The 23,614-nt window shown below is 50.1% G+C and overlaps 1 protein-coding gene across 1 annotated transcript in view; it reads right to left on the reverse strand.

Moving 5' to 3' along the window:
- The window catches only part of LOC135903206 (uncharacterized), a 258,736-nt gene that overhangs the window by 154,646 nt on the left and 80,476 nt on the right, over positions 1-23,614 (reverse strand). The window contains exon 2 of the mRNA XM_065433615.2: positions 14,330-14,416. The gene's annotated coding sequence lies outside the window, so the exon portion shown is untranslated. The remainder of the gene's footprint in view (positions 1-14,329; positions 14,417-23,614) is intronic.

Consider the following 23,614-nt stretch of genomic DNA (forward strand, 5'->3'; position numbering starts at 1 on the left):
ATGCGTATATAGTATGCATATAGTAGCCCAGTCCGTTTTTTTTTTTCTGCACCAGCCTTCGGAGTGCTTTCTTCTATTTATTTACGAGTGTGTCAACACAGGTTGCAAACAAAATTAAGAAAAGTCAACACTAATGTTTAGCACATATTTAAGGGCATAACAAATTGAAATTGAAATGATTTCATGACACACACACACACACACACACACACACACAAACACAAACACAAACACAAACACACACACACACACACACACACACACACACACACACACACACACACACACTGTATAAGTCTATCGTCCTTCAATTGCAAGCACAGTAGCGTTATGAGGGACGCCACAGAGAAGAGCGCCGTATTAATTTGGAGGAGCACCTGCGGTTTTTTGACGTGCGCCTATAAACCACTGCACGACCGTTTTTTGTATTCAACCTCCATCCGAATTTGTCCGCCGCCATCGGGAGAAACGAAGCCGCGACCTCGCTCTCGCCAGTAGAACGCCTTAACCGTGCACTGTGCCTCCCCGGAGGGCACAAAAGAAATTAAAAAATGAAATAGGAGGAAAAAGAGCGTGCAACAGAATATTTCTAGCGTGAAAGTATACAATGATTCACAGCGATACGAAGGCTGTCATCTCCCGACCACGCCCTGACCTCGCAGCATATTTAAGGAGGCCAACGAACGGTGCGTACAGTTTTCCTTCCTCTCTTGGTGCTTAAATACGAAGGCTTACGAAGGCCGTACGAAGGCTTAAATCCTTTCCAAAGCCGGCGCAATTCCTAGTCGTTCACTTTATGCTTTACTATATCACCTACTGAAACAGAGCAGCTCCTGGCAGATATAGGAGAGTGCAGGTGAACGAAACTTCTCGGGAAACGATATATTGTTCGTTAAACATTCACTGCAGCGGCGGGAAACATCTGCCCGCATGTACGCGATCACGCGACTGTGCAACGTAACTCTTCTGATATGTGGAAAGCTTTTGTGCAAGGCTTAGGGCGTTAAACCACAGGATTGATGCTGGAAGTTCTGTTGAAGCCTCAATCGCTCAACCCACCCAAGAAATGTATACTTATTCACACACACACACGCACACACACAATTTGAAGTGACCCGGCTGTAAACACCTTCCTGACCTATTTAATTCATCACGTTAATCTTCGTTCTCGCTCTCAAGCCCAACGTCCCCCTTTCGTATAGGTATGTCCATCGCCGGCAACAATACGTAGGCTGCATCGAGAAAGCTTCGAAGCACTAATTTCCCAACGAGTGTCCAGCACGTATCGCGGCGCACATCGCCAAACCTTGTTAACTAAAGGGTAATGATGATGTAACTTCTTATAGACGTTCTAAACCTTTTATTCGGTTTTGAGGCGCGAGTACAGATGGTGCTGGCGAGAATAGAAAATTAATTATTGCAACACGGCGTATTAACACTGAGAAGCAGCGCGCTCGATTAAAGCTGCTAATTAAGTTTGGAAGCCGCAAGAACTTAAACCTATTCAAGTCGGCGTGCTTCCCGTCCGACTCGATGCCACCGAACCGCCCGAATGGGGAGGTTTCTGAAGACAGCAGAACCAAACTTATCTCCAGCAATATTCGCGCGCGAACATACCACGGTCACTGCCCCAAACAATGACCCAAACAATGTCGCGAGCATAAAGTTTCCTACATAAAGTAATCTAGAAAGAACTCGGGCGGTATCAAGGGAATTATGGGCAGCACATGGCTTCGTCTTCCACGTTCGTCATTGCGGCTTCACAAGTCCTTGTGACTATTTATTACGCTTCGTATGCTGGGGTGTCTGAAGAAAGTAACCGTGGAGGAAAAAACGTAGGGTACTTAAAATTTGAAATTTACAACTTACGGCAGCGCAACAGTGATCGCGGCAGGAGATGCCGAAAATGCGCACCACCATCCAGCCCGAAGATATGCAAGCACACGACGTTGCTCACTGTGGAGCACTCGGTGCAGGGTAACGGGACTTGTCTGTGCCGTGCAGCGTGCTGCAGGTATAACGGGAGTGTGTATAGCTCCTGCAGTGAGAGAGGATTGTTCTCGTACACACCAGCATACTTCCGAGTGCACCTTGTACGCTGGTTATCGGAAGAACTTGCGCTATCGTATCGCACTTGAAACTGCTATGTAATTAACGATTATCTTAAAACTTATTGTGCGCAAACAAACAGGGACGAAGAATAGAAGAAACACAAGGACGAGCGCTCATCCTTGTGTTTCTTCTATTCTTCGTCCCTGTTTGTTTGCGCACAAAAAGTTTTAAGATGAATATGTTCCAACTAGGCCGACTCGCAGTTAACAATTATCGTCACATATCGTTCAGTTTTTCCGAATGCGCAGTTTTACTTTTCGCATGTGCATATGTATATAATTATTTGCCCATCGATTTCGAAGCGATTCCCTTATTCTAAACGCGAACGCCAATAAAACTCCACGCACGTGCAATAATTATCGCCGTGAATGGTTGCATTTAGAACGCGCAGTTTGACAAGATGGCAGAACTTTGCAATGTCCAGGATTGATGGAACCCTGGCTGCGTACCGCCATGCTTGCAGATTCCGTAGTCGCTACAGCGCCAATTTTCTCTGTCTGTAGTGCTTTTCTTTCTTTCCTTCGGGGGGGGGGGGGGTGAGGGGAGGAGCAGGAGCTCTTCGCTCGCAGAGAGCCTCGATGGCCGCGTCAACTTACTGCCCACACGCCCCGAGTGTCGAAAGGTATATAGGTGCCACGTCGTCGTCGACGATAAAGCCTTTACGACCGCGGGCGCCGCGTCTGACGCATAAAGATCACTGCCGCGTCGCGCCGGTTCGTTCATCAAAGGAGCGGCACCTCGCGTGGCCCTCAACAACAACGGGGCGTAAAAGGCCTAATAATATATGGAGTTTTACGTGCCAAAACCACTTTCTGATTATGAGGCACGCCGTAGTGGGGGACTCCGGAAATTTTGACCACCTGGGGTTCTTTAACGTGCACCTAAATCTAAGTGCACGGGTGTTTTCGCATTTCGCACCCATCGAAATGCGGCCGTCGTGGCCGGGATTCGGTCCCGCGACCTCGTGCACAGCAGCCTAACACCATAGCCACTGAGCGACCACGGCGGGTGGGCGTAAAAGGCCTGTTCGCACCATCGCGCGAGACGACACACGCGTGCAGCTGCACTCGCGAGGCCTCCCGAAGGGGCAGGCGGCGGCGATCTGCGCGCACAGCGAAATACACGCTCGATGTACAGCGAAATTCGTTGAGTCCAAACTACATAACGTGTCATTCTGCATAAGCGTTACACTCAGCATCGTAGCGTAAGGGCCCCTGCAGACAGCTGCAGCCCTGTGCTCTTATCCAAATTTTCGCGCACCTTAAATCTATATTTGCAGTTTTCAATAGAGTAATTAACGGACTCTAATGGTGACGATCTAAGTTTCTCACTTGGACAAAGAGCCAATTTTAAAACAGAACTAATCTCCTCTTTCTCCCTCTCTCTCTCTGCATGTACGTACGTGTGTATCTCAACCGTGCTGTTTTGGCTAAAATTTGCGACGATAAAACAAAGGCTAGACAGAGAAGTGTCTGTCTTCTCAAAACCTGACCTCTAAGTTTCGCAGAAGTGGGCCCACTGCATGTCACCAAACGGCGTAATATGCGCACTATAGTGTCTTTGACGGAGCAAGCGATAAGTTTCCTGCATAATTTAAGCCCGACTATGATCGTTGCATATAGACGCGGGTCGCTTTATGTTTTCACGCATTCAACGGATGCAGTTGCGCGTGACTAAGCTTTCTGATGCTTTCCTTTCCGGTTTGGGTGGCCGTATATTACAGCTGCAGAGCACCTTTATGATATGCTCGTCCCCTCGCTTCTTATTTTTCTCTTCTGCGGAAAGCTATAAGTGGTTCAGCGTCAGCGCTCTTTGAACGACGCCGCAACTCTCCCCGCATCTCGTTCCGGCCGTTCGCACCGCAACGTGACTTCGCGGTAACCGCGCAGTTTACGAAATCGAGAGTGTATAACCGGGCCGACGAGTGCGTATACGCTGAGAAATAAAAATTTCAAAACAGAGTCAGCAGAACTCGCGACAATAGTTGTTTCTCGCAATGATTTCCACAATAAGAACGTCCAATCCAATCGTCCAATAAGAACGTCCAATCAGGCCCCATCCGCCCCGATCCGCAAGATTCTGCTAGAAATGCGCAGAGAAATTAAACGAACGTCCCAAGTTTTACGCGCCAAAATCACGATCTCATTACGAGGTGCGCGCCGGGGGACTCCGGACTAATTTTGACCACCCTCGGGTCATTGCAATTCCGTCGCCGCGACTGGAATCGAACCTGCGACCTCGTGCTCGGCAACGCAGGTATTTTTATAGGCAGCTTAAATCGAAACTGAAATGTCATTTAAAAAAAAGCGTGCAGCATCTACGAGACTGAGACATCTAAAGCACGGAAAGTGTTGATGCATCTTCTAGAATTGAAAAAAAGAAAAGGGAGTAATTAGTAATTACTTTATGAAAAGCTCACAATGGCTGAATGAAGCGAAATATAAGCCAGATGGCGTTTACAATATGTGACGTTTCACCCTAACCTCTGTGCTATCAAAAGCAGTCGCTGACAACAAGTATTTTTTCCTGCACTTAAGAACACGCCCATATCTAGTAACATTATCCGATTATTTCCCTCAGTCGTCTAAACATCCTCCAATAAATACTTCACTCAAAAAAGCATTGACATGCAAGAAGATGAAAAAAAAGTAAGCTTTTCAGATAAACGCCCAAAGAGAGAGAGAAAAAAAAGAAAAAAGAAAAACAGCGCTATATATGTATAGCGCAAAACGCCTAAAATTGCAACACTGCTTCTTATAATAAGAGGAGCAACAAGTGCCCCATGATGCCGCTCGCTTGGGCAACCTCTCCGGGAAGTTGAGTGCGACAGGATGACCCGGCTGCATGGGAAGGGGGCGCCCGGTTAATTGGCCGCCCGCCGTGGAGGGCGTAAGAGAGAGGGGAGGCAGAGAGAGAGAAGGGGACGAACGGCTGAGCGGAGGGAGAAGGTAGCATCACACGGCGTCTTCCCCTTTATTAACACAACTGGGACCCCGGAGCCGGTTCCATAGTTGCGTGCACCCTTTCCATATCTGCCGTGCCTGGACTAATTAGAAGACAGTTCGCTAGCGATATCGCGCACGCACTCACCCCGAAAGCGATAGCCCGTTAAGGTGAATGTTCTCCCTCGTGCTGACTGCAGTACCACTGCCTTGTGTCGGGCAAGATGCCCGGACCAATCGTATGCACCCCACGTGCGCCTGTCTCGGCCGTTAGAATACCTCTGCACTGATTCACCCACACACCGATCCGGGTGTCCCCTCGATGAGATATCCGTCCGCGGTTTACGATACCCAACTGCGACGGTCACTCCTCAAGTCCTCTGGCAATGCCAAAAACCACATTCCCCAATATCGACATGTTTGCGCAGCGCAAAAGACGAGGACTGAGGGAAGAACACAACACAGGCCCCAATCCCCCCAACTCGTAACTGACCGTGAATAGAATAGCTAACTACCGCAAGTACGTATCTCGATCAAGCGCACCTAGCAGAATTCGTCGGACAGATTCTCAAGCTTGCTGCAGAGAGGTCCTCGACTGTAGCCCCTCTCTGCAGCCAGAAGTAGCGGAAACCAAGGGCTTTCGCTGAAATTAATTGGCGCTGGAGGCTTCGAGGCTCACGCTCATCTTGTTCTGTTACGGGAAGAGTTGTCAGCGTGTCGACCCCCACGCCAACGACAGTCACTGCCTTCAGGTGAGTATGAATGTCTGCGAACGAGGGAAGCCTCAGCCTGGAGCCTCCTGGCTGATACTTCCCTTGTTCGCAGACTGTCGATGAACACGGGTCGACGAAGAAGATTACCACTATGAACAAGCGTGTGAACGAAAAAAAAGAGGAAAGCGGTATGCGTGAAGGTATGTGTTCCAGGGTGAAGCTTCCCAGTTTGTATACATTTGCTTATCTGTGCTACAGGTCTCTGTTTCAGCAAATGCAGCACCAGGTTGACGGGGACGGACTTCGCAGCGTCTTCAGCAGTCACTTTTTATACACTGTCTTCAATCTACTGCAGCTCCGCCATCGGTGCACGCAACTAGAGAATCACACCGGACCCCCGCGCCCTGACGAAGGCCACACTTCCGGGGGAGGAAACGCCTCTCGATCAGAGTGGAGAGGGGGACACCATGACGGCGGAACTCGTTAGGCGCGAGATGACGGCATTGCGGCACGGGGCACCGTTGTCACCACACGACGCACTGCTCGCGGTGCCGCTATTCTGCCGCCTTGTTGCGCGTGCACAGGTGGGCCGTCGCGAATGGATGCGAGGCGGGAACCGAGGCGAGAGACGACGATAACGGGGGGGGGGGCTTCCGAAAAGGCGCCCGTTGACCGCTGAACAACTCTCGAATGAGATGGGAGCCGGAATTGCGCGTGTATGGCGGCGGGAGGTTATGACGTTGCTCAACGCGTGTGTCAACCTCGAGGGAAATACGATCTTGTCGGCCGTTAGTCGACCGGGGTCGACTAACGGCCGACAAGCTGTCCTCCAAGTCGACCGTTAGTGGACTTGGAGGACAGGTCACGGGCCGAGAGGAAGCGAGAAGATACGCGGCGGAGAAGGCAACGAGACGACTCCCGTACGAAAGGAGAAGAGGATGTGTCGTTCGCACGGCCCGGCGGACAGTGACGCCGTGTAACGGGATTTCGCGACGAGGAACCAGAATATCGGTCGTCCCGTCTCGTCTTGGCTTCTGAGAGATTTATGTCCACGTACAAATGCAGTTGTAAGAACACCCGAGGTGAAACGTGGTGTGCAAATCCAGGCCCCAGCGACCTCTTCCGCGGAGCGGTAGAAACGGGTCTCGAAGGTTATGCTTATGCAAGTATACTTATGTTAGGTTCCCCCGCATCAAATTCTGCGATGGCACCGTTTTGATCAAATCAGAGACGCCATTGCAGCCCTATGGGGCAATCACAGCTGACAAGATGGCGGATTCGCTATCTGGCGGAATTTCGACATTGTCGAGAATGGTCAGCCCCGCACCGTTACGAGCATGGCGCTTCGATATGACGTTGCGCACGCGCACTCTCATCGCGAACCGCTATAATAAAGGCGCACGTTCACAACTGAAAGTGACAGTCGCACTGTTATCTACAATCACGGTGATCGCGACGCGTAGATCGATTTTGTTTGATTATTTCCCGCTATTCGCGCCTGAACGTAACATTAATCTAAGATTTACAGGGACCAGACGCGTGAAGCGTCTACCATGGCATGACGTCGCAGTCAACAATAGAGGTGAAACCTGCAGACTTATTGCGGATTACATTACCTTAAGGAAAACAAACAGAACAAAGCCAGCAAGGCTCATACCGCTATTTAAGGTTGCAGCCCGCCTATAGGCACTGTATACCACTGTCGTTGAAAACTGTACAATCATTGCATTCTACCGGTTAACAAGGAAGCTGGAGAACAAGTTAAGGAGCGCGCAAGGAGCGATGCAACGAGTAATGTTAGGCGTAACGTTAAGAGACGGGAAGAGAGCGGCGTGGATCAGCGAGCAAACGGGGATAGCCGATTTTCTAGTTGACATTAAGAAAAAAATATAGATCGGGACACGCCATGTAATGTGTAGGGCGGGCGAATATACAGTTACAGGATGGGTGCCAAGGGGAGGGAAGCGCAGTAAAGGAGGGCATGAAACCAGGTGGGGTGATGGAAGTGGGAAATTTGCAGGCGCGAATCAGCCAGCGCAAGACAGGCGCAATTGAAGATGGCAGGGAGAGGCCTTCGTCCTGCAGTGGACATAACAATAGGCTGCTGCTGCTGATGATGATGACGAGTATAGCCTACCAATGTTAGCTTGCGCAGACTTATAGCACATGTTGCCATGGTAACAAGACTACCGTAAAGCGCTACCATACTGCGATCGAGAGTGGCACGCTGCCGCACTTCCGCCCAAGCTGGTTCGCTGACCAAAGAGACTTGTTTACAACGGCAGCCTTGAAAGGCACAAACAGCGACTGTGTAGAAAGCATTTGTCCGATGTTTTGTTTTTACAAAGTTATTTTCCCTACACACGGCCTGGCGGCCGATACCTTGCATCGTACAGGAAACACAGAAAGCAAGCCTGGGAGAGGCAGAAGCAGCGAAGCGGCGCGAGCGAAGGACGGTCACTCGGAGCAGGTTCGATTCATTACGCCACTTAATTTCGGTGCAGTTCGTGCAGCGTGTTAACACCGAGTGAAGGTTACACGGGCGCACGACAAGACAGTAGGCCGATTTCGAGGTTTCCGAGCCGCTGCGAGCACGTAACGCTGCGGGCCCACGTGTATGCGCAACACAGCACACGTGCGGAGGAGGCCTTGCCGGGCCGAGATCGTTCAACGGCCGCGGGGCGGACGACGGATCGAGGGAAGGCGTCCACGAGAAACCGTTTATTTAGAGAGGAAGGCGGCGCCTCGTGCAAGGAAGGGGGCCACATGCGAAAAAGTAATAGAATAAAGCGGCAAGAGAAGAACGTCCGTATAACCACCACGTGCGCACGACGGCAATGCACGTGTGTTGGTTCCAAAACGCACGAAAAAAAAATTATAGCAGATAGCGCGTGGCCGTCGCGGAACCATCGGTCGGAAGTTCGGGGGAGGAAGACGAGCAGCACAGAAGAGGGAGACAGGGAGCGCGACGGGAATACCGAGCACGTGTGCGCTGTGCACGAGACAAGAGCTCAACGGATTCGCGAACAATCAAGCGCGAAGAATTGTACGGAACGCGTACGCGGAGTGAACGAAACAGCAAGCAGAGGTGGCGAGAAGAGAAACCGAAAAAGAGGAAAGATGGGGAGGTTAACCAGACTCACGACCGGTTTGCTACCATGAATTTAGGGAGAGGGGATATAGGGATGAAGAGAGAGAGAGAGTTTAGTTTCAGGCACATTTCGAGACGCACAACGAGTATATATTAAAATGTACACGAGTAAAGAACCACAGAGTCACACCACGCAATCTCGACGAGCCGCTCCTACGGGCCCGCAGTGAATGCGATTGCTCTTTCCGTCGCGAAATGCGATGGACGCTGAACGTATGGCGCGTTTCCGAGTCGTATATGAAGCAAGGTTTGAGTACGGGCTAGTTGGTATTCCATGGTATAAATTCCAATGAAAGTACTAGAATTATCATTGAAGCAGCAGCGATTGTCGATGGCGATTAGGTTAGTAAGCCATCAATCGCACTAACAGAGAAAAAACTGGTTTTCCTGAGATCGCACATGCGCTCTCGTTCATCTTAGGTAATAAATTCTGAATGCATTCTCATGTCGGGTTGTTGCTTGTAGAGGGCGCTTTTGTCTTGGTGTTTCAGGGTATATACGTTTGTTTCTGAAAATAAAAATCAGTTGGAAGTCAGCGCTTGTCTACGTCGTCCTTTTTTGTACTCCTTCTATGTATGCGCTGTAAGTGACGATTTATACCATCGTATATGAAGTCGCTTGAAGGCGCATACAAATCCGCGCAAGGCTGCCAAACTCGTCGGACCGCCTTCTATCACTTCATTAAGCCACTGCCGCAACGTCTATATAGACGCAGCAGATTGACGCGCAACGAATCAACCGATTCAATCGCAGCGTTCGCTTCTACGCGGATCAGCGCGGGCCCGCCGAACGTATACGGACCGACGTGAGTGCACGTTCCCGCAGCTGCACTCCAGCCGCCTGTGTTGTACGAGCACAGCGTGCGTGAGACCGCCGCTGCAGGCACTAAAAATACGCGTCCTCCAACACTTCCCGGACGGGAGGACTCTAGCGCTTCCACTTCGCCGCCGCATATGCGCTACAAGGGGGGGGGGGGGGGGGGGGGCAGAGCTGCCGAACCTGGCCGGAAGGGTTCCCTGAACCTCCGCGCGGCGCTCGGGCTTTGAACTCGGCGCTAAGCCGCATCGCATCGCGGGCTGCGGCGGGAGACGCCGAGCCCATACGTACGCCGGATTTGGAGAAGGACCTCGTGCCTTTAAACACGTGGTACGAAAGAATGAAAGAAAAAGAAAGAGATAAGGCAATGATTAACAAGAAGAACTGACGCGCGAGCGCTGCCCAACATAACGAGGCTGCGAAATAAGCTAATTAGTGGAAGTATCGGTTAGTTCGCGCTCCGTTTCGTCGGCATCTTCTATACGTCAACTTGTATACACGTCCGCGTCCTTCAGAACCACAGTCAACGCGCTTTGCCGCGAGGCCGCTCGAACAAGATTTGCGTTCTCATGCGGAAACACGAGATTGGGCTATTGCGTAAAATTAATAATAATAATAATAATAATAATAATAATAATAATAATAATAATAATAATAATAATAATAATAATAATAATATCAACGAGTTGAGACTCCTCGTGAAATCGGTGCCACAAACTTTTCGCATACGACTTCTGTCGCACGAAAGGCGCATACGGAAGGCCAAAACTGACCCCAACTATCTGTCTATGTGAGAGAAGTCCTCAACACGCAGTCGGCCAAACTCTTGCTGCAGGCTTACCCGGCCGCATGACTCATCCGAACATTCAGTCATATTTCACTGTTGCTGCGTTGCCTTAAAAAAAAAAAAGCCAATGCCGATTTACATGCCACCTAAAACGTAGTGCACCGCCGATAGCCACCTAGCGGACACTTCCAAAAGTACGCGCGGGAGCAGTAGCAGACGACAACCCTTTGCAGCAAGGATGGCTGAAGTTCGCGGCTGCGCTTTCTCCTTTGTTCGGGTGCCAGACTGCTTATTCTGCGGTGACAGCTGTATAGGGAAGACGCTGGCCTCTGCGGGAGCGGGTGTGAACAAGATGTTACCGGTGTTTGGGCCAGCCCGGTCCACGTATACGTGCTAGGTGCGTGCATGCACCCCGCAGACAATACAATGAACCCCCATTACACCAAGTGGAGCTCATGTTCACTAGCCCCTTGGTTTTGTTAAGTAATGCTATGTCTCAATGTTTTTTTTTTTCTTAAGTTCTACCCGTGCCGCAGTACTGCTTCTGTACCTCAATAATAGGCACACGTCGCTAGTGCACACTTATGTCTCAAATCCGCACGGTGAGATGTGTGCACATGTCATAGTGATCTTGCTGCCGATGAATACACTTGATCTCGCCAAATAAGTGCGGTCAATGTCGCCTCAAGAAGGGTAATTGCGAATTTATTGATGGAAATGGTCAACGATATCAACACACGCAAGGGTTAATAAGAGCGCCAGTTAGCGCTGTACTGCCGATGCAATTCTACTGCATACGCCGATGAACTGTTTCCACTCCATGTTTTTGCAATTTTAAATTCACCAAGGGAGCTGCTTGGAAACGTACAAAGAAAGCTAAAGCCTGACCAACTCTTCAGTAGATTTTTTTCTCGAATGTTGCTATAGAGAGAGATGCCACATTATATATTTAAAGGCAGAGCAGCGCCAGCCAATGTAGCTAGATGGGCGCTGGCAGCAAGGCCGGGCTTAGTCCTCTGTGGCCTAAGCATAAGAAAGAATTCAGTTCCATACAAAATGCACATGCAAGAAGGGACTACGTTGTAAAACAAACAAATCGCTCGGCGTGGTAAGTCTGCTCAGATGGCATCAAGGCGTAAAAACATTCCAAACCTGACTCGAACTCTTCAGCGAACATGGAACAGAAATACCATATGCAGCAACTATTTCTCGCCCTCAACTACCTATTTTCTTAACACATTTCCCAAGAAACCACAACGTCTAAAATGTCATTGGGCGAAAAGAATAAAGCTGTTAAAGAAGCACCTGCCTGTTATCATTCCGATAAGACACAGCGTGATTTAGGTCCTTTGCAAACGAGGAAAGGTAGAAATATAGCACTTAAAAATAATCAACAGTCCTGCATGAAGCAACTAGCAACAGTACAACATGCGCGAAGCCAGGCATAAAATAGTTGCAAAACAAGAAGTGCGTGACAGCTGGTGCGATGATTCACCGGGCCGCATAATACCATCAATTTTAGTTCTTGCAAGCTTCAGTATATCTTTAACATACAGCACGATGCGCTCGTGCAGTCGTGCTGCCTAACTAATATGCAACACGGTATAAAGAACCGGCAAATGGTACAGAAGCGGCAAGCGGCATTCAGAACTTTAGTAAAATGCCGTTAAAGCACATCCTGCATTACGACGAACCGAACGAAACATGGGCAGGCCGTGAGAAACTTCGTCGCTTACGCGTGCAAACATGATCGAGTGCAAAAACCACGGACACGACGAGAGAAAGCATGAGAACCAGAAATTTCCCGCAGAAAAGCGGCCATCCATTGCTATCGTTACTCCCACTGATGAGGCTTTGCGGGGAATGATTAAAACCGCATTGCCCGCTGACACGTTTTTTACCGGTATTTTTTTTTTACCTGTATTTGCCTCGCTGCCTTTCCTCTTCATTCTCTCTCTCTCTCTCTTTACCGGTATTTGAGCACCCCACCGTGCCACAATTTTTCTTCGACGTGCCTTGAAGCTTTGCATGTTAGAGTGTATAAGCGCGACTGAACGAGGGCAGTCGCGTTCAGTCGCGCTTATACACTCTACCATGGATTCTAACCAACTAGCCAGCCAACGTGTTTGAAGCTTTGGCCACCGCACACATTCACAGGGTGTTCCTTATTTTGCTCTGAAAACGTGAATAAGACAGAGTAGCATGATCATCAATGATGCAGAAAACAACGGCGCGTGGCTGCATGCTTTCCCGAGCTCACTTCGCGAGGCCGCCACCAGTGGCGCGTCCATCGGTGCGCACTACGCGTTATAGTGTGCCGACTACTTTAACTGCGGCCCGGTGGCCCCAAATCGAGGCAGTGTTATTAAAGGGGTTAAAAAGCGACATCAAATAAGTAGACGCGAGTAACACGACATTTGCGTTTTTATTTTTCTTCGGCTGAAAGATAAGTGAATGGCGCAGGAAATGTCTCACAACGCACATTTCGTGTAACGGGCAGCTGAAGTACCTGTACCTCACCATACTTGGACCATGCTTGTTTGAGAACTTTAGAACATGTGGTTTATGGTGGTGAAAAAAGCGTATGTTGAAGCTCTCAGTGCATCTGACGCATTTATTTATTTTATTTATGCATATTGACATTGTACTTATTCTCATATGGGAGCGTGTGCCCCGAAAGTAGTGTAGAAGAGACGATCCCTACTTGTTAGTCGAACAAATGACAGATAACTAAAACCAAAGAAAGCACAGGGGAAAGTCTTTGTTGGTTATTTACATTAATTATTGAAATCTGGAAACGATAATGCTGGTTCGGCCCTCACTGGCGGCAAGTAGCTTTTGTTCGTACCCTTTGCCTTTCCCCTTTAATCCTTTACCTTTTCACCCTTTATCCTTTAGCCAAACAAAAAAATTGGAGGACGCTTAAGCTTCGCCTTCAAGAGTGGAACGCGATAGCGTTATCTCACCCCGTTCGCACCGCCCACTCATTCGCTCGGCATGCTCTTGACGAGACGAAGTGGAGAAGCGGGCGAGTGGCGTGCCAGCTGTAGGGGCAGCGCCGTACATTGCGAGGAGGGGGTCTTCTGTGTTTGCCGCAAGATGGCTCTGCGTGTGCGCCCAGCGCAGAAGAAATGTAGCGGAAACGTACTTCGCTACTCCTTCAACTGCGACTTCTGTAATTTACATGATCATAATTACCGATATACACGGCAGTATAACTTTCTACGGCGCGTTTCTAAGGCAACACCGTACTCCCTAGAGCGCTTTTGTCCTGCTTTGAGCCATCGAACTGAGTGGTTGCGTCTCCGTCTCACACTCCGGAGACCCTGGTTCGATTCCCACCCAGCCCATCTTGCAAGTTGTTTTTATTTATCAATTGCTTCCGGGATTTTTCGCGCACGGCCAACGCCGCCGACGCCGGCTTTTCTGCGACACTAGCTCCTTGACGCTGTCGCGTTAATAAGTGATTTCCTCCACATGCTCGCATTACCTTCTTTGTCTGTCGGTACCACATCGCGAGTATTCAGTCGCTCAAAAACGGAACTAGCCGTCCACTCTCATGTTACTCACGGCTACTATATACAACAATTTCTGTGCATGCACGAGGCGACAGTATAGTGTGGGTACATTGGTTTTTACGCGAAGAAAACGCCCGCCTCGCCGCCGTCAGTGACGGCGGCTCGCCAGTGCTTCCGTACGGTGATCTCGGCGCGCGCTTGGCCTTCTACGGCACATCGGCCAGCTGTCGGCCGCCTACAGACCCCGGTGCGACGAACTCGGCCGCGCTGCTCGGAGCCGCATCACTTACCGCGGGAAAAGCTTGCCGCCGTGCGCCGGATGCCGATGGCGGAGGAGACGACGCCTTTTCCGCGAAGCGTCGCGTCAGACCGTAACGCTGCGAAAGAGAGAGAGAGAAAAAAATATGAAAACGTGAATTCATAGCTCGGGTGCGCTCGGTGGGCGCTCGCCGTGCACTTTTGAAAGACTTCCCCTCTTCTGTGCAGTGAACTATAGCGTATCTGCGATTCTTGTTTGTTGCCATACGGCTTGTCTTAACTGAAACGATGCGCAGGAGTGGAAAGGGCGTCCTCATTACCCGATTGTTCGCCCTGGTTTCTATGTTCCACCCTCAAATTTCAGCTTTTTTGTTTTGTTTAGGTTGTGAGAATCTAAGTTGTATCTAGAAAACAGAAGCAACTGAACTAATGCACACAGTTTTATCATAGGTCATCGTTTAGTGCTTATTTCTGCGAATTATGTGATTTTCTATGTTGACGTAGCCGCTTTTATTTATTTATTTCCCGTCACTTTGTGTATTAAGTAAGTAGTTTTCTTCGCCGTAGTATACACTTTCTCCCTGTCCCATTCCTTGCCGCTTCAAACCTATCCCAGAGTACGCACAACAAAGTGCAAGGTAAATATTAAAGAAAAAGAAGGAGAAGTAAGCCAGTTGCAGAATGTATCAAACTACGACACAACAACACCAATCTCGCAAAATAACAGTGACAATGAGTTATAAAACATACTGACATCACGAAAATAAGCGTTATAAAGAATCCGCACACTGTGGACGGTTCAGTGTTGGCGATCACAGGAAGGAACATGAAATGTCTATGTTCTCTGGTAATCTTGTGCGGAATAACAAAAATGATACAACAACAACAGCAACAACAACAACAACAATAATAATAATAAACTCAATGCAAACACGTAAACAGCACACGTTCCCGAGGACGTGTAACAGGCATAACGTGGCCAGGTCTCGAATATTCGATGCTCCGGTGGTTAGAGCACCGCAGGTAAGATACACGCGCGTGCACGCTCAAGCGGTTGACGCCAGCGCCAACCGCTTGATCAACGGCTCAAACTGACTCGAACAACGAACGTGCCATCTCACCACGCACGTGCGATTGGCAAAGACACACGCGTAAACAATTAAGTCACGCGAGGCACGTACATACCCCCACGCAGTCGCTGCGGCGACAACGACCTCGTCCCTCGTTTCGTGCGCAGCATGAAAAGCACGACTCGCCGCGGCTTGGCGGAAGGGCAAGTGTCCCTCGAAGGCTTGCTTGTTATATTTTTCTTCTCCCCCCCCTCGCCCAACTACGCTGTTTCCTGTTTTCTAAGGCTTTTTTAAAGCGCCGAGTGAAACCTAACCCAACCGCCCCTTCCCTCTACTCCCGTTTACTTTTGTTTTACTTTTTTTTCTTTTGTTGCCTCGGCGCGATGACACGGACAAACGCGGCGGCACTCCCTTCGTGGTTCTCCAGTAGCGCGACATACGCGACGGACGTCGCTCTTCGCTGTCGCAAATCGCAATTTCCGGCTCGGATTCCTCGCGGCTGCTGCGTTCCTCGCCCTGCGCGCACGACGCTCGCCGTCCACGCGACGCGTTGCTGCACGCTTTTGCCGTGCGTGGGAGACTTCACCGCTGAGCGGCGGGGAGGGCGCCACGCACGTCCTGTGCGCGGTCATTCATTCAGTCCGCCCGACAGGGGCCCTCGCGTGCCAGCCGAGATTTGCAGCGAGGGGTCTCCTTTCGGTCTGTGCGCGGTCGCGTCTGTAAGCAGCCTTATATGGGCGTCTATATACTGAGGAGACTCGCGCATAGCGTGCTTTGAATGCGCGCGACGCCTCGCCGACCTTAGGGCAACGCGCCGAGTCTTCCAGTTCGGCGACTCCTTCGACCACCTCCTCTGCGACTCATCCAGAGGTCCCCCTCTCTATAAGGCCCACGCACCAAAAGACAAACTCCAGCAACTGAAGGTCACTGCATGTCGCAATTTATTTGAATGTGGATGGTGGACGAGGGGTACCAATTCGGTATCAGACTAACGCCTTGAAAGTAACTCCAATAATTATCCATTTATTTGGAATATCGGAATCTAAATAATTTTACGAGTATCTTGTACTCGTTTCCCGACGTTCTTATAGGTCACAAAGCCATCAACTTTGGTACAACAATGGATGTACCAGGCTGATACCATCGTTTCCCCAAAAGGTCTTCGACGAAACCCCTTGGTGAAACGTTGGCCTAGTCCATCCATCGTTTGACCGGCGTTAGACATGTCCAACTAAATCACCTGTCAAGCGGGCAAGTTAAGTGCACTTACGGAGAGTGCAGTCGCTTTTTAAGTGCATTTTCCAGAATCTAATGGCGTTTTTCACTGGTCGATCTGGAGCGGCCGCCGAAATCCTCGAGCGAGCGCTCGGGTTTCACAAATCCGAATCGGCCAGCGGAGCGCAAAAACGCTCCGCGGGGGATCACACAGGAAGTCTGCATACACGTAGTACGAACCGGTTCCGAAAACCATGCCCGACTTCCGTTCTGTACGTTTCCACGGCAGCCAAACTCGCCGTCCCCCGTGTGTAATTTGACCGTGGCAGTTGCATAGTCCGTCATTTCCATGTCGCGCCCGCAATTATTGTGCATGGACAACGTGCATAGAAGGCTTCGTACAGCACCTGCGTCACTCCGTAAACGCTGTCGTCCGAGCTCTCATCGCTACACGCGAGCGCTGCAACAGCACCGAACGCAGCCATTTTCCGAAGCAACACAATGTTGTGCGCAGCGTACCAATCGGGTACCGATTTCGCTTGAAGACGGAAGTGACGCGTGCTATTTCCGCTCGAATCCGCGCCTCGGCGGCGGAGCAAGTGAGAGCGATCCGGCGCGGAGCGAGTTGATCCGAAACGACCAGTGGAACGCGCGAACCCGCTTCAGATCGACCAGTGAAATTCGGATCCGTTACCGCGGAGCAAGAAATCCTGGTCCGAATCGACCAGTGAAAAACGCCATAAATGTCGCAAGCGGAGCGTACTCGCAGAAGAGTGCGCTCCGGTCGGAGTGCGTTCACGGAACGCACCTTGCTGTCGAGTGCGTAGCCTCGCCGCTAGCGGTTTTCAACGATAAAAAAACATGTAATGCATAGAAAAACGACGCAGAAGTTATTTCTAGCTGTCGAACAGCTTTTAACAAAATAATCAGAACAGAAATCCCTGATATTCTGTTCTAGCAGGATCAAATGCCGCCTCGTCGGACGCCACCATCCTTTCTGGATTGGCTAGGCATTCGCCTTCGCCGGCCTTGACTTGTAACACTCTTATGATAAAAATACTTTCATTTTTGGTTGAGTAAATATAGATCAAGATTGTTTTTTTATTTACAATACAATGAAAGCAATCGCTTTTTAGAAGTCTTATTTTAATCTACATTCTTCTCGAAAAACATGGATCTTAGTCTTTCGCCATTCTTTTTTCTGCGAGTGCGCTGATTTATCCTCTAGCACCGCGTAGCCTGAAGTGTCACTCAAGCTCAAGGTCCAGAAGTGGACTCCCCGTAAGTGCACTTGACTTCCCCGCTTGACAGGGGTATTACTGTGAACCCATTGTCTTGTTTTCGCAAGCCATAACACGTGCACGTTCAAAGTGAGTGAGTGAGTGAGTGAAACAACTTCATTTTGTCCACTAGAGACGTAAGCAAACGCCACGCCACCTGGCTAGGCCCACTCAAAGTGAAACCACATATGGTGAATATTAGCTTCTCATTTACAGAAACGGCTTTTTTCTCGTACCTGTCTGTTTGTTGGACATTAAAGCACGCATTGTAGCCTGGAAGTATCCTTAACGCACCGAATTAGTTTACGCAGTATTTAGTGCTATACTCACATATTTCTTAGAATAGAGCATATTGAGTATTGTTAGATATGGAGCTGTTTCCGGCGATTACTTCGAGTTCCCCAGACCACATCGTATTGCAGCACAGCTAATTGAGGAATGCAGAAGCAGGAAAGCGCATTCCAGAGGAGACACGTGCAAACAAGCTTGCGGCCCCAGGTCGTGTGCCGCCGGGATTAGAAGGGGCCCTGGGACAATGGAGCTCAATCGTCCCCCTTCGCCTTTGAAGAAGGCATTTGCCACCGCTGCGGAGACGAGTCACCGGGAGCAGGTGGGCCCTTGTACAATGGAGCATGAGCAGCCCTCCCCTTCTCCTCGTTAGAAGAAGTGCATTGCCAGTCTGCGAGGCAAGACCGCAGAGAGCCGCCAGGTGTGACACCGCGACACGGGCGCCTACCATTGGCTGAAAGTGGCGTCATCGGAGCGGACTCTCCCATTGGTCAAACATGACGTGACTTACAGAGCTCGAAGGGCTTATAAGAAGCCTTCCAGGCATTCTGGGACATGCCCTGATTCCCTGATTCACCTCTCTCGAACTTCTTGCCGCGGGCCGCAGCGTCCGAGTTGCTGCCGGCCCGTAATGTCAGTACGACTGGTACTTGACGTCTCACCTCCCTGTATGTAATGTAAAATAAATCACCCCCAAGTTTTGGGTTTTCATCCCGAAGTCCCGTCCTTCAACCCCTACATCTGGTTGGCAGCGGTAGGATCGCCTCCGAATGCATCAACTGGTGGCAGCGCTACAGATCAACCTTCGTCGAGAGAGATCGTAAGGAACCGGGAAGAGCGAAGAAGAGAGAGCCTTCGTCGAAAGAGGTCCGAAGAAACTGGGAGTAGCGAAGAAGGAGCGAGCCTTCGACCCAGGGAGTCCGGAGGAACCGGGAACAGCGGACGAATGAACCGGATGGCAGGGTGCTGCAACCGTAAGTGAGCGCGTGGTTTTTTTCCTTATGATTCGCCAGACTCAAATGCTGTGTGTTCATTTTGATAGTTCTGGGAATCGGGAGTTTGTTGCATTGTGTGTTTGCACAAATTAAGTAAGGAAAACAGTTTTAACCACCTGTCGGGGCAGCTGCCATGGATCTTAGAAGGTTGACGAGGTTAGACTTGTTGTTGGTGTGCGACGATTTGGGAGTTGAGGCGGACGAACGGATGAAAACGCCAGCTATCATAAAGGCGATTAATGATAGTGGCAATGACGACAAAAGCATTGAGCTTGCTTGGGAGGTGATACAGGAACCACGAGAGCGCGTGCGTCGTGTACGTTTGCGAGAGCGTCGTGAACTTAAGAGTGAGAGTAGGCGTGAAGCACGCGAGAATGAACGGAAGCAGGAGCTTCAAGAACTTACTCTTAGGTGTGAGCATCACGAACGTGAGAATACACGCGAACGGGAGTATCAGGAACGTAAGCGAGAGCTTGAGCAAAAGTATGAGAGAGAGAAGGCAGCACTGATCAAAGAAATACAGTATTGTGATCAGTTATTGGCACAGAGACAACGGCTGTCTGAGAATTCTGTACGTAGTACAGAGCGAAAGAATGAGGCAGCATCGAGCGGATTTTCGCCAGAAGCCGACGAGAAGAGTAGTGCCTGTGAGATTAGCTGCAGATTCATAAGTAAAGGGAAAAGGCTAGCTGCTAACGATGCCTTAGTGGCAACAGAGGCCGTTAAAGGCCGCAAGGAGAGCGACGAGGTGCTGTGCCAACAGATGACTGTGGAGACAGCTAGGCCAGCTGCGAACAAATTGGCGCAGTTACCGCGTGTGTGCGTCGCTGGTAAGGTTAGCGAGGTTCCTAGCGAGGAAAAGGGTACTGTTGACGCGACAGACGCGAGCACCCATGTAGAGCCAGATGTGCGTGCAGAAGTAAAGTGCGAACTGAGCGATGCAGTTGAGAGTGGTTCTCGGGATGGCGAGCTCCGTAGTCCACGAGAGAACAACTGCATTGTTCAGGGATCGGTGCGGCTCTCCGCCAGTCTAGATAGCCTAGATAGGGATGATTCAGTTGTTAATCATTCGGACTGTGCGCGTGAGACAGCGATCGATACCGACGGGCTGTGTGCCGATGCACAGCGTGCGCTGGGCAATGTAGCAGAGGGCAGTTCGCAAGAGTGCGAGTTGTCTTACTCGAGTAAAGCCTGCTGCATTGTGCCAGAGTCGGTTGGGCTGTCCGCCAGTCGAGGCAAAGTGAGAGTAGAATTAAATGAAAATCACTCAGACTGTGCGGGTAAGAGGCCGATCCGGGCCGACGAAATGTGTACCGCCCAGCACGAAGCACGAGAAGGCGACATGAAAGCGAGTGCAAAGAGAAAGCGCCGTAAAAAGAAGCGCGGTAGAGACCGAAAGTCGGTAATTAATGTAGCGCCGCCAATGATGGCGAGAAACCCAAAAGGGCAGGGCGCGAGGAAAAAGGTGCGGTCGTCACGGACGATGTTGACGCATCGAAAACGTTCGAGCCACCGGTCAAAGGGGAACCGCGAAGAATGTTCTGCACGGACGCGGACAAAGGGCACGAGGCAGTTAAACTCCTCGTCGTTCCGTAGTTCTTTTCACAGCTCAGCGTGCAGTTCGAAGAAACGCAAGGTGGCAGGATGAGACCAGGTGGGGAGTAGCGACGCGGTCAATCGAGTTCGTGTTGAAAGCGGGGCGCGAGGACGCAAATTGGCAGTGGACCGTAACGTCTTGGGGGAGCTGATAGTTAGTCAGCCCTTTTGTGTTTCCTCGGCAGCCAGAGTAGTTTTCAAGCCGCGACCACCGCGAGGACGGCTCAGAGTATGAGTCAGACATAAGCGTTTGGAAAGGGAGGCGAAGAGCCCTTCCGTAGAAATGGAGTGTCTTGTTTTTTTTATTTTTGGGCATCGGAAAATTTCGCGATTTGAGACTAGGATTTCTTTCAATGTGTAAGGTTTGAGCTTTGTTTGTTTTGGTTTGAGAAAGCTCCGAGATTTGAAAGACGCGTTTGTGTAAACATGTAGTCTCGCGAGATGCTCATTAATAAGTAGATAGGCTTTTTTTTGTGTGTGTGTAAGTAACCTGAAGGTCAAGGTTATCGTCGAAAGGCCTATGGTAAAGCGCGTGTGTTATTTAAGTAGATTTTCATTGAGTGCATGAGTTGCACTGAGAGGCGTTCTTAGTTCCATTAGCGCGTGTCCTGTGTGGACGGAAGGAAGCAGATTTATGACTGGGTTGCTCGTGTGTTGAGTGCAGCCGTATTCTGACTTCTCTTATAAGTACGCGTGGAACGAGTTATTAAAAGACGCATTAGTTTAAGGGTTCTGCGGAGTGTGTAAGTCCCGCAAGTTTAATTGTTCGTTTACGTCACGTGTCCTGTAGGACTTTCAGGGAAGAAACGTGAGTAAGCGTAAATGAAAAGTTTGCCTACAACGCAAGTACGCGCTTTGTTTAGTGACCACAAGGCTAGTGCGCTTGTGATTACGTACTTGTGAGGTTGACCAGATTGTTCAGTGGCACCAATACGTGCGATAAGTACGCCACTGCGATAGATTGGAAACATGCTGTTCGTGTAGTTAAGCCACTTAAGGTATGCTCGGCTGTTTTCATTTGTTGTTTGCAACGTCAGCGACCCTTTTGTTTTGCAACAACAATAGTATTCTGGTCTTGTCGGCAATCGAGGAGAAATGGATAGCTGTTTGGAAGGGTGGTTGGAACTGTTTCGTCAAAATTGGGGAAATAAAAGATCAGGGTTCATTTTGACTCAGTAATAGCCTGGCGAGTCAGGGGTGAAGAGCCTGCGCTTACACGTGGGGCAGCGCTGTGTTGTTTTGTTTGTTTGACGTCTGTTCTCCAGGGCTCAGGATCCCGAAGTTCGTTAAACGAGGCTCGACCCCAGTACCCTGCAGCTTCTATCAGCGTTCCTCACGGCCAGCGAATTGAGTTCACCGGCCATTCAGAACAACCGGGGCGAGGACGAGCTGTTAGATATGGAGCTGTTTCCGGCGATTACTTCGAGTTCCCCAGACCACATCGTATTGCAGCACAGCTAATTGAGGAATGCAGAAGCAGGAAAGCGCATTCCAGAGGAGACACGTGCAAACAAGCTTGCGGCCCCAGGTCGTGTGCCGCCGGGATTAGAAGGGGCCCTGGGACAATGGAGCTCAATCGTCCCCCTTCGCCTTTGAAGAAGGCATTTGCCACCGCTGCGGAGCCGAGTCACCGGGAGCAGGTGGGCCCTTGTACAATGGAGCATGAGCAGCCCTCCCCTTCTCCTCGTTAGAAGAAGTGCATTGCCAGTCTGCGAGGCAAGACCGCAGAGAGCCGCCAGGTGTGACACCGCGACACGGGCGCCTACCATTGGCTGAAAGTGGCGTCATCGGAGCGGACTCTCCCATTGGTCAAACATGACGTGACTTACAGAGCTCGAAGGGCTTATAAGAAGCCTTCCAGGCATTCTGGGACATGCCCTGATTCCCCTGATTCACCTCTCTCGAACTTCTTGCCGCGGGCCGCAGCGTCCGAGTTGCTGCCGGCCCGTAATGTCAGTACGACTGGTACTTGACGTCTCACCTCCCTGTATATAATGTAGAATAAATCCCTCCCAAGTTTGGGTTTCCATCCCGACGTCCGTCCTCCAACCCCTACAGTATTCGCACTTTCCAGCGCCTATAGGTGGCGCGGAGAACGTTCCAAAATGGCGGGGATAGAGGTGATGGAGGCGATACGAAAGCGTGTGCATCTGCAGAAGCAGGCGGCTTACGGGCCTCTGGTATCTCTGAGCGCGATCCTTAACATTGCTAAGGAAACGCAGAGATGTGTTGTAGAGGGAGAGGCTACGTTTACCGCTGGCCATATAATATGGTGTGAAATATGAAAGACGACAAGCGCGGCTATTCAGCTCGAGTAACTCTGCCTGCAGACAAGCGCCGTGGGAGGCCCGCCGCATACTATAAAAGTTCAAGTCTGCAGTGTAACCGGCGCCGTAAAGGTCACTATGTATCCTTACGTTTCGTAATCTATACGCGATGTACAAGAATTGACACCAAGCAGTTAATCGGTAGCGCTCAGATGTAAACAAAGCGCAGTATGCGCTTTATGCCGCTGCATAAGGTAAACGTTGGGTGCATTCACGATGAGATAAATGGCTCGACGCATTGGCTTATATACGGAATGCTTGTTAATGATGCCAGATAATACCTAAACATTTCAGTAGTGCCGATTTACAATATATGAGTGACACTATGACGTGTGCCAGCGCGCCCCGTTTTACAGCACGATTAATGTTTTCGCGTGCTGTAGGGAAGCTCGCATGCGCATTATTCATCAATGACTGCTTCAGGTACGTAGTCCTGGCCCTTGTTTCTTGCAACATTGTTATAGAAGAGATACTTTAAGACCAAACAAAACTACAAAATCAGAAACACGTGCGCTCGACCCCCGATCAGTACACGCCTTTGAATAC

Source organism: Dermacentor albipictus, chromosome 2 (assembly GCF_038994185.2).
Source record: "Dermacentor albipictus isolate Rhodes 1998 colony chromosome 2, USDA_Dalb.pri_finalv2, whole genome shotgun sequence".
Lineage (NCBI taxonomy): Eukaryota > Metazoa > Arthropoda > Arachnida > Ixodida > Ixodidae > Dermacentor > Dermacentor albipictus.